The sequence below is a fragment of the Dunckerocampus dactyliophorus genome, chromosome 10, assembly GCF_027744805.1.
Source record: "Dunckerocampus dactyliophorus isolate RoL2022-P2 chromosome 10, RoL_Ddac_1.1, whole genome shotgun sequence".
NCBI lineage: Eukaryota > Metazoa > Chordata > Actinopteri > Syngnathiformes > Syngnathidae > Dunckerocampus > Dunckerocampus dactyliophorus.
Window position 1 is genome coordinate 26,759,174 of NC_072828.1, and position 11,693 is coordinate 26,770,866.

An 11,693-nucleotide genomic window follows, 5' to 3' on the forward strand; every position below is an offset into this window, starting at 1 on the left:
GTGCCATGAAGGCTTTGGCAGATATGGACCCATCATTTTGTGTCTTTTTCGCTCTGTTGGCGATGGTTTGTTTAAGGACTGTTTTCTCTTCTGGAGCCAGAAGGAATGAGAGAATACGGCAATATAAAATGCATCTTTTTAAAGTAAATAATAAGGCTCTCCTCAATTTAGCTGTCACAAAATACTGTATGCGCCGCACTAAATAAGCAAGTTCTTGGCTGGAGATTTATTTACAAGTGTTCATTTTGTGTCAATATTGCTTTAGCGGCTTCTACTGCATGCTAGCACAATTCTGGCAAACGCAAACAAAAAAAGGATTTTAGAATACTTCATTACAACAAAGACAAGGATTCCTCAGTGCTGACAAAATCCTACAATTTTATTTGGAATTATATTATTATTATAGAATAATGATTGATATTATTATTTATGTTATTTAACATCTTTAATATTTGCTTTTGCATTTATTTTGAATTTGTATTTTTATTTTGTGTAATTTTCTGTACTTCTGTTTCAACATCTGTCCAGATCTTTGAATAGATGCACAGCTCTACTCAAATGCTCAAAGACTAGATAGGACAGCAATAGGACAGCTCTACTCAGATGCTCAAAGACGAGATAGGACAGCAAAACTCAGATAGGACAGGCTTTGAGCATCTGAGTAGAGCTGTCCTAGCTCGTCTTTGAGCATCTAAATAGAGCTGTCCTATCTAGTCTTTGAGCAGCTCTAGACTGAGTAGAGCCGTCCTAGCTAGTCTTTGAGCATCTAAGTAGAGCTGTCCTAGCTAGTCTTTTAATAATCTGAGTAGGGCTGTCCTATCAAGTCTTTGGGCAGGTTTAGTCTGAGCAGGCGCTCCTATCTAGTCTTTGAGCCACTCTAGACTGAGTAGAGCTGTCCTAGCTAGTATCTGAGCATCTAAGTAGAGCTGTCTTATTGAGGCTTTGATCATCTTAGCTGAGCTTTCCTATTTAGTCTTTGAGCATCCGAGTAGAGCTGTCCTATCTAGTCTTTGAGCATTCTAGCCTGGGTAGAGCTGTCCTAGCTAATCTTTGAACATCTCAGTAGAGCTGTCTCGTCTTTGAGCAGTTTAGTTTGAGCAGAGCTGTCCTATCTAGTATTTGAGCAGCTCCGGTCTAAGCAGAGTTGTCCTAGGCAGTCTTTGAGCAGATCTGGTCTGAGCACAGTTGTCCTATTTACAGTAGTCTTTGAACATTTGAGCAAAGCTGTCCTATCTGGTCTTTCAGCAGCCCTAGGCTGAGTAGGGCTGTCCTGTCTAGTCGTTGAGCATGAACTGTTGAAGCCTGCTCTTCTAAGACAACCTGAACAGTCCATTTGTGATCGTTTCGTATTCATTGACCTGTATCAATGACAATATTCACAGACGTTACACACTATGAAACAAATACAGGCATACTTATAAAATATGATCTAATAAAATATGTTCAACTTCACATCTTTTCAAAGCATCTTGCTGCTGGACAATGCGAGTAAGTTGACTAATGAGACAGCTCCCCCTGCTGGATTCATGGCTGAAGCACGCTTTCCCCCTGCAGACATCGGCATCCAATTTCTATTTATGTTACTATAAAAAGCACATGATTTCCAATATAAAGCAGAGACAGGAAATTTGTGAAAATGCTGAGCTGTGAGTAGGCGGGGATTTACTGTATATTTAAAAACGCCACCAGGATGATGCTACTGCAAATTACAAGCGAACAGTAAACATACTGTTAAATGAATACTATAATATATATACTATACTGTATACTCTGATAGTGTCAATAAAACTTTGAATTTTGTCAGTATGTCAAATATTTTTCATGTTAATCTTTCCTTTAACTCACTTCTTCACCACTTCCATCAAGCATCCATTCAATGAAACAGGATGTGAGCTTTCGTAGCCCCACGGACATGCCGCATGCTCTTGCCATGTTCCATGCAAAAAGCAAGGAGAATAAGAATGAGATATGATTTCAGCTCTTTCGTCCTTCCACCTGATCCAGCCCTCCACCAGATCTACTGATAGAGGCCGATGGAGAGCAGACAGGATATTAGCTTGGACGTTTCCGTCTTCCACACGCCACAGGCAGACCCTTCTCCCGTTCGTCTTCTCTGCAGAAGACAGAAGAAAAGATAAAGACGTGAGTGAAGCTGACAGGCTGCTGTCACCCTGGTGCTTTGGATCTTGAGCCAGTTTCTGATTTGATCCTGAGAGGTTGATTGCGATGAAGCTTTTCTTTTGATATCACTCCACAAGGGATGAGGGTCTTCTCTGTGTTGGAGATGCAGGAAGCAAATCATGGAAGAAACATTACTAGAGTCATGTTCATTTTCATTGATATGCACCACAAACTCATTTTTTTCCTGCTTTTTTTTTTGGATAAGACGTGTTTTTAGATGTGAGGACAAACTGGCATGTTGGTCCATGCAACGGCAGTTGTTACTACCACATGAAGACTATCACAACTAGTCAAGAAGATGACATCTTGACTGCCGGTGGAATTCAGAATGAATGACATCGCTGTTAATGAGTATCTTGACTCTGTATGACTTGAACTGTGACTAAAACACAAAGAAAGAGATGTGGCCGATATAAACACGCAAAACCCCCTTCCTGACGTGATTTAACTTCTGTAAAATCTGTTGCAGCCATCGAAATGTAAAAAAATGCCATACATTCCAATCATCTGCAGCCAGTCCGTCCTCATGTCCCCCTGTACGCTGTCCGTCTATGATGCTGAACTTGAAGGCTTGAAGTTCAGAATCGGGCTTGCAGTGTGTGCCTGGTGTCCGGACCGATGATCCCAAACCATAAGGGTCATTTCGTTTTTTGTTTTTTATTATTATTATTAACATTGTTACACCAAAGAACGACTGACATAGTGACACCTTGCCACACCACACCGGCTAGCTACGAGCCAGCTAGCGACTAGCTTCACCACGCACTCGCTCCCAATGCCTCAGGCCACTAACGAAAGGTAACGCTACATCTTGGAGCTGCTGCCACCGCTGCTGCGTTTTTGATTTTGACGCTAGGTGTAGAGTTCCTTTCTACAGTATGTTGCTATGTGAAATCAACGCACCCCGGAAGGAAGTTCTCAAAATACTGTTAGTATTACATGTTATCATGAATGTACCTGTTACTACATGCTCACAGCATGGATAGAAAACCATAAAATATTGTTTCTACGCTCCACGTGGAACAGATAAATATGACACACAAAAACAAAGACCCATCCCAATGAGGCAAAAAGGTCCTGCTGATTATATGATGTATTTGTAAATTTCCAATTACCGTAAATTCCGGACTTTAACATGCTTTGCGGCTTAAACGATGATGAGGCTAATTTATGGCTTTAAAAAACTACAGTTCCCATGATGCTTAGAGTGCAGATTCAGGAAGTCGGGAAATGGAGTCGTAAACAGACAGTAATATCAAGATTTATGCAGCGATTGTGTTTTGATCTGACAAATCTTGAGTAAGTTTGATCAAATGTAGCATTACTAAAGCTTCTGTTTGAACCGCGGCAGCTGTTGAACTCTGATGACGGTGACGCTGGGAACGAGGGTAGGTAGGATTGCAAGGTTTATAGTGTGTCTTTCTGTGTTACAACGTGGACACCTGCCCCTTATAGACAAGTGCGGCCTATATATGTCCAGCAATTTTTTTCTCTTTAAATTTGTGGGTGTAGCTTATATTCAGGTGCGCTCAATTGTCTGGAATTTACGGTATTTACAGTGAAACAACACAACATCAATAAAACATTACACAACTAAAACAACCTAGGTGACAGTTTTTTTTGCTAGTTTTTAGTGAAGATGGGCATCCAGAAACACAAAGTGTCTTAGCTTACAGGGAAGACAGGAAATAAAGACAGGAAATAAACAGCGGCTCATTCACTTCAAAGAGCCGGCTCAAAAAGCCGTTTTGTTTGCGAACGCCCCGTCGCTATTTCCTCGACAGCAAACGTCCCAAAGATGACCAAACTGACGCCCTTTCTCACATGTCTTAAATCTAATTGAGACGTTCAAACGTGAGATTTTCAGACATGAAGGCTCTTTGAGGTGTAGTGAGGAGGCTCTGGTTGCTGCTTCACTTGAATTTGAATTGATCAAAAACGGACAAACTACATTAAAGGAAGACCGGCAGTTAATAAAAAGAAGGGTAGCTAAAATGGTCACTGGATATTCTGCAAGAAAAAAAAATGTCATTTCATTCTACACATTAATAGTTGCCTTTAAGTGCACGTGCACAGTCACAAAGGCACATTTCCAAGCCTAGAAAAGCACACACTTTTTCTTTTTTTTAAACATTCAAATGTGAGGTTAAATGTCATTTTGCATTGATTTGTCAACAGTAACGTTAAACCCGACGAATGCGATTTGCCTCAAAAGGTGTATAATCTAAACCGGTTCCGCACTCCATCGTTGAATGCATCACTTAGTGGTAGTTAACTGACTTGGCTCAGCAGCGAAGCATTGGAAGTATTGTGCATGCATGCATGCCTGTGGATGAGCATTCCATGTGTGCAGGCATGTGTGCAAGCATGCAGGCAGACACATTTCCTCTCACATGACCCTCTGCAGCTACATGCTAAGGCATACGTAGCGTGCGAGGACATCGTAAACTTCTAAAGTTAAATTAGCGTTTTTGTGGCGGTTCGAATCAGCTCGAGTGAGCAAACGAGAGAGACGCCTCAATTTCCCACATTGCCCCTCACTGTGACTGGCTTTTTATGACATGACCTCATTAGCATGTAAAAGTGGATCCATATGTGCGTGTTGTGTCCGTGCATGTGAACTGACACATAATTTACAGGCAGACAAGCGTGATTAAAATGTGAACCCTAACGAGACGGACAACATTGTGCAACATATGTCCTGATCAGATGGGGTCTGCGCCGCCTCCCACATTCCCCATTTGGGCCTTGAGCAAAACACCTCAGCCGCATTAGAACAAAAGATCCGCAACATGAATGTTTTCCTGACAATTAAAGAAAGAATTAAAAGAATGCAAATTGCCTGTGCATGGGTGCGTTTTATGGAATTCTGCGGTGTACCAGGTACTTGCAAAGGCTGATAGAATACAGCGCGTACGTAGGGCGTAGTTCATGGCTTATAGACTCACATGTTTATAAACACAGCAGACTTTTGTCAGACAACCGTGCGTCTTTATCGTCCAACAAATGATTCCTCCGTCTCTCGCCTTCCCTCTCCTTATCCGCTCCTCTCAAATGCAGCGTATTGTAATTGCCTGATACGCTGCAAGTTAAATGAGAAAATGTCTGGCGAAGTCAATCACCGGGCTCAGGCTATTTGCTCTCACAGCGCAGATTATTTCAGTGAATGAGTCCCCAAAATGGGATCATTATGGAGTGGCCTTTATAATGAGGGAATGACAGAAAGTGTTATTCCAAATAGGCGTGACGCTTTTGTTAGTTAACTATTTCATTTATTTAACGTTCACCAGTCCATCAGTTAGCCTTTCCGCAGGATGGAGTAGAATGTTGGAGACGCATGTAGGAGACAATTTAAAAGACGGTAATGGAGAAGAGGTGAAATGAATGAGAAGCAGGACAGCAACATATATGAAAAACTGTGCAAAAAAACTGCAATGTGGTGTTTTCCTAAGCTTTGAAATTAGGGTTGATCACAAAATGTTGACCTGAACAACGAGGGTTCACATTAAAGCCGCAACTAACGATTGTTTTCTTAGTCGATTCATCTGAAGCTTGTTGTTTCGATTAATCGAGTAATCGGTTGGGCCCTAGACCAGGGCCGCGGCTGTTTTTTTATTGGACTGCAGCAAATTCTAAAAATACAATTGAACAAGTTGACCAAAAAAAAACAAAAAAAACAGTAAAAATGGAAACATCAGCCGTAATTTTACAAGAGTCAATTATTAAGAGAAAAAGTCGTAATATTACGAGAATAAGGTCATAATATTTTGAGGGACAATATGTCATTGTAGTAGCATAAAGTTGAAATATTAAAGGAAAAATACATTATTTTTTCTGCGATTGGCTGGCGACCAGTCCAGGGTGTACCCCGCCTGTCGCCCGAAGACAGCTGGGATAGGCTCCAGCATGCCCCTGCCACCCTAATGAGGAGAAGCTGCATAGAAAATGGATGGATAGATGGATGTTCTTTTTTTTAAGTCGTTATGAGAAAATAATAATAATAATAATAATAATAATAATAATAATAATAATAATAATAATAATGAGGTTGGAAAGTTGGAGGTTGGAAAAAGTTCTAATGTTACTCAAATTAAGTCAAAATATTGTGGGAATAAAGTCGTAATTACAAGAAGAATATTTACAAGAAAAAAGTTAAAATAGTTGGAAAATGCTGAGAACAAAGTGAAAATATGAAGAGAAAAAAGTCAAAATTTTAGAGAAGATGTCATTTTTTTTAAAAGTCGTAATCTTATGAAAAACAAGCAAAACAACAAATAAAGTTGTAATTTGTTGGAAAATTAAGTGGGGGAAAGTTTTAATATTATGGGGATAATGTCATAATATCACAACACGAAAATTTACAAGGAGGAAGTTGGAAAATAAAAAAAAAAAAACAAGAATAGCAGAAATGAAAAAAAAAACACTGGAATTTTATGAGGACAAAGTAAAAATAGGAAAAATAAGAAAAATATAAAAATAAAAGGAAAAAATATAATAATAAGAGAAACCATATTCTAAACCAAGTCATATTCTAAAAAAAATTAAAAACTAAAAAATTATGAAGCTTTTATGAGAAGAAAGTATTTGGAATATTAATATTTTAAAAAAAAAAGAACAAAGAGTGAAGTTGCTAATAATAATACCCTTTTTTACCTACATGACAAAGCTGAGATGAAATATATACGTTTGACTTGTGAGCATATCTACATGTGTTGCTTTACAAAATATCAAAGTGGAAAAGTTGCATCCTTTTGATTTTTCACTATGTGGCCCTCCCTGGAAAAAGTTTGGACACCCCTGCCCGAGACGGACCAAATCCAAACACAAACAGTTAGTGGTTTGGTTCGCAGCATATCACAAAAGAGTCCAAAAAGTCAATCACTATTTCCCAAAGTCAAAGAAGACAATCAGAGACAAGAGGCCTGCTTTCACGGATGACTAAGGAAATGAAAAAACATTCACATATGAGAGCCTAATATCAGAGGATATGTTTATGTTTTGTTTATGTCCAGAGGATTTTTTAAAATCAAAATCCGTTAATCAAACCCCAAAACGGTGTTCATATTGCTATAAATATGACGTGAACTGCCACAATTGATGTTAAATTTACCAAAGGAAAAATGCACGCAAGAGGTTTTTGTCTTGTTGGCTTATCAGAGGATGCAGTCACAGCTATCAATCGACGTCTGTAGAAGAAAGACACAGTTGGGGCAGTGAAGCAGCTCATTGCAGACAGAGATGCTCTTGTGTGACACATCCAACCTCTGTGTAAACACGCAAAAGTGGGCTCATTTTTATACTTTAATGGTCACCCTTGTCTTCACTTCATTTCCTTTCCCTGTGCAGGATTACACTCAACTCAAGCAAATCTACAGTCTACATCACACGTGGGCTTCCACATGCAATGCAATCTTATATAGTTCATATAGAATTACTGCAATTTCACATGTACATCTATGTTAGTATGTACAGTATGTTTGTATGTATAGGATGTATGGATGGGCGGGATTGAGTACACAAAGCCAGCCGTGCAATGGCGGCAGGGGTGTATATACATTCCAAAGCTAGCCCATGTTTTTCCATTCAGCGAGGAGCTGGAAGTGTTCCCAGTTTGACGGTAGGCTGAGGCCCCAAGTGATGACTTCACCCCTATACGACCTAATTGGGTAACTGTCATGACATTACAGCTAAATCCTCCTTAAATAAAGCTTTGACTTTGAATTACACTGTGAATTCTGGTCTTACGGAAAACGCCTTCTGGGATTTTTCTTTTTTTTTTTCACTGTGTCAGAGGACAAATGATAAAAAAGGGGGGTGCCAGCTCTGGAGACTGAACTGTTAATAGGTAATCACATCTTCCATCCTATCCACTGTTACTAAATGTTCATGGCGGGCAAAACGCTGCTGGAAAATGTCGAGCGACTTCACCAGCCTAAACCTTTCTTTCTTGACATCCAATTGCCACTAAAACCACAGCAACAGCAGTACTGTAGTACAGCTGAACTCAACCTTCATTGCAAATACTATCATCAAACTTGCAGTAGTTTGCAGTAAACCAACAAAACAAAGCAATATAAATGTAATATAAACCAATATAAAGAGCTCAATATATCTAATATTACTGTCACTGCTGTATTTGAACAGCTATCTATTGAAAGTTTGTACATACTGAAAATGAATGTACTGTAATTTGCATTGGGGCTTGAACAATTTCAAGTGCAACTGAATATTTCAAAATAACCCCAATATACAGTACAGTAAGACCCCCGCTTTTCGTTTCCCACCACACCCATAAAAAATGTCTATTTTTGTCACATGACCCCAACCAATCCTGCTAGCTTTTCATCTGATTTTGGATCAACATTTGCAGTGAGAGTTTCACTTTTGCGGTTCACAGCAACTGTGATGGGCTCAAGCACAGCAGTAGCATGCAGAAGGTTACGCATCGTAGGGAAATGTTAGCACATGAACACGCACGCACACACGCGGATTGTACCGCCAAAAAAATAACTCTCATGAGCTATTTTTGTTGTCATTGTTATATTTGTCCAAACAAAGGTACCTTTTGTTGTATCCGGCATTAAAATGGACAAGAAACCGGAAAAACGTCGAAACAATTATTATTTATTTTCTGATGAAAGACGGGAGCCTAATCTTTCTTTCAGTCGGCTGCATGTTTATAAAGCCATCCAACACAAATTCTGTGTGCCTTGAAAGAGCAGTCAAAATTGTCTAAAATGGCTGCTACTGAAGGGGTTGAATTTTGAAAAATACATTTTTAAGACCTTTCAAAATTGTATTTAAGACATTTTAAGAGATTTTAGTACAATTTTAAAGCCTTTAATTGAAACGATTGTATTTTAGACTTTTTAAGACAACGTGGATACCCAATAAAAAATTTAAGAATACACATTTTTTGGACTAAAAATCGTATGCTGCATTGCAAATGTGCGGGGATCCGCTATATACTTTATTCCAACTTGCTTTGACTTGTGACTCGATCACTGTTTCTATTTGCGTTGTTCTCGCCTACTGATTGTTATGATTAAGCTGGACAAGCTGGTTTGTTAAGAGCATAGTAGACCGAAAACATGAATCTGGAAAAAAACAAAAACAAATGCAGACATCATCCTCTCATTGCAATCGATCAGAGGCGTCCAAATGTTTTCCACTGAGGGCCGCACACTGAAAAACCAAAGGATGCGAGGGACCACTTCTATGTATTACTTGTAGATATTTATACACATATGTTTTATTGTTCGTTTTTATTTCTACAAAGTGTTGTGGAGCCAATAAAAAAATGAGGCGCGGTGCGCACTTTGAACACCCTGCAAGAGGAAACACAATCTTTTTTTAAAACAGTCAAGGTTATCCCCTATTTCGATCGCGGTTTAATGAGTGACAGTTTACTGAAGATGGCCCTTTGTGACTCAATCAATCACGTTCCATTCAGAGATAAATAAGAGGCTAAGTAGCCAAAACATTTCGGCACACACTTTTAGGCTGTCGACATAGCACATAAATCAAGTGAGAAGGAAAGACAAGTCTGACAGAAATTGTCATTTCTTTAGTTGTCAGTGTTACCTCGCGGGGGGTCCCGGGCAGGTGTAGGAGCACAGACTTTGTCATAGTCTACTTATGTTCTACTTGTGAATGCGTGTGTTTGGTCACACGGGGAGTGAGGGCAGGGGAGGTTGCCTGAGTGTCGCGCGCGCTGTGAAAACACACATCACGAACACTCATATCCCCCCCCGGTGAACACATCAGCCCTGTCCATGTTGATAATGTCCTCAAGTGTTTGACCGACCCAGTGGAAGGTGAAGTGACTTTGATCAAACTCAAAGGTGATTGCGGCTTGCAGATTTATTCCCATGCCTTGGGATATCTTAGGATGAAGCTTGCCAAGACTGACGGGGGTGTTGTGATGCTTAAAAGTTGTAGAGGATAGCGGTTTTCACGGTTACATTCCACACCTACCAGCAAATGGCCAAAATCCGCAAGCAATTAATACGCCCGTAAGAATGTCACAATCCTGGTTGAAGGCTTAAGTAATCCTCACACATTTATTAACTCATTCAATGCCAAAGACGTATTTATACGTTTTTAGAATCCCGAACGCCGGATCCCAACAACGTATTTATACGACTTTGGCGTTTTTTTGTGTGAGAAGGAAAAAGAGGTGATGACGCAACTCTCCACTTCAGAGCAATTTTAAGCCATAAAAACGGCCACAAGGTGGAAGAAGTGCATTTGATAACAGCTCGGCGACGTGAAAAAAAAATCACACATGACAGGAAGGAGGAAGTGAGAGAGCGTGGAAGAGTGTAACATGCAGAAGGTTACGCATTGTGGGGAAATTTTAACGCATGCAGACGCACATAGTTCAGTTCCAAATGTGAAAATTGTAAACAGAGCATAAAAATGTCTTGCAGTGCTGTTTGTGTATATCCAATAAAGTAAAAAAAAAAAGCTTGCTTTTCTTCTCTGTGGAAGGACGGCAGTGACAAGCACCATCTAGCTCACATACTCTTACACCCCTTTAGGATCTTGAGAGTAATGCAATGTAAAGTAACGTAACATATGACATGTCTGTGTATTTCATTGTCCGATTGATTAGCAAGAATAATGATGTCACACTTACATTAATGACGTTACCCAGGCTGTGGAAAGTCATGGTGTAATAAATGTTTCGGAAACATTAATATAACGTTGGTGACATGCTGACAAACAGCTGGGCTTGCGCACTAAGCTGAGAAGAGACTCTTGTGCCAGCCTCATCTCAGGTTTCTGTCCTGGATTTGATCAGGAAATGTGCAAACTCAGCTATTTTTTACTTAGGAAAATGTTTAAAAAAATAGAGAAAATGCATTTATAATACAGTTTAATGGACAAATATTGGTATTTATTTTATGTTATCATGATCCTTTTTCTTTTAGCCTCACAATCCCCTGGCTGCACGTCAACAGCACACAACTATGGTGCATTTTAGTGCTGCTGAATAAAATGGAAAATCTCAACACTTGACAAAAAAACATCAGTGAAGCATAAAGACATAGATGTGGTCAAATTGAGGGCTTTTGCAACAGCGGTACATGTATGCTGTGCATTGTACGTGTATTATTGCACATTTATAAATTATTACCACTTTATTTGACCAAAAATCAATGAATTTGTGGGGCTGAATCACAAATGTGGTGGTAATCTACAGTTGAAGCCACGGTTGCCTGACGACCAGATGACCGGAGTACACTGACGGAAAGGTGGCCGCCAAATCTCTAATCACCACCAAACATTTGTTGACATTTCCAAACGGTGTGGGCAGCACTGGAAGCAAGGCGGGTGTAGCGTCTTGCCCGAGGACGCAACAGCAGCGATTGGGATGGAGGAAGCAGGGTTCAAATCGCCAACCCTCTACCGTTTGCCCTATAACGCTTCCGACTCATACATTTCGTGATATAAAGACATCCAGCGTATTCAAGGTAATCTGAATAAAGTCATCTGGGGATGGAGTG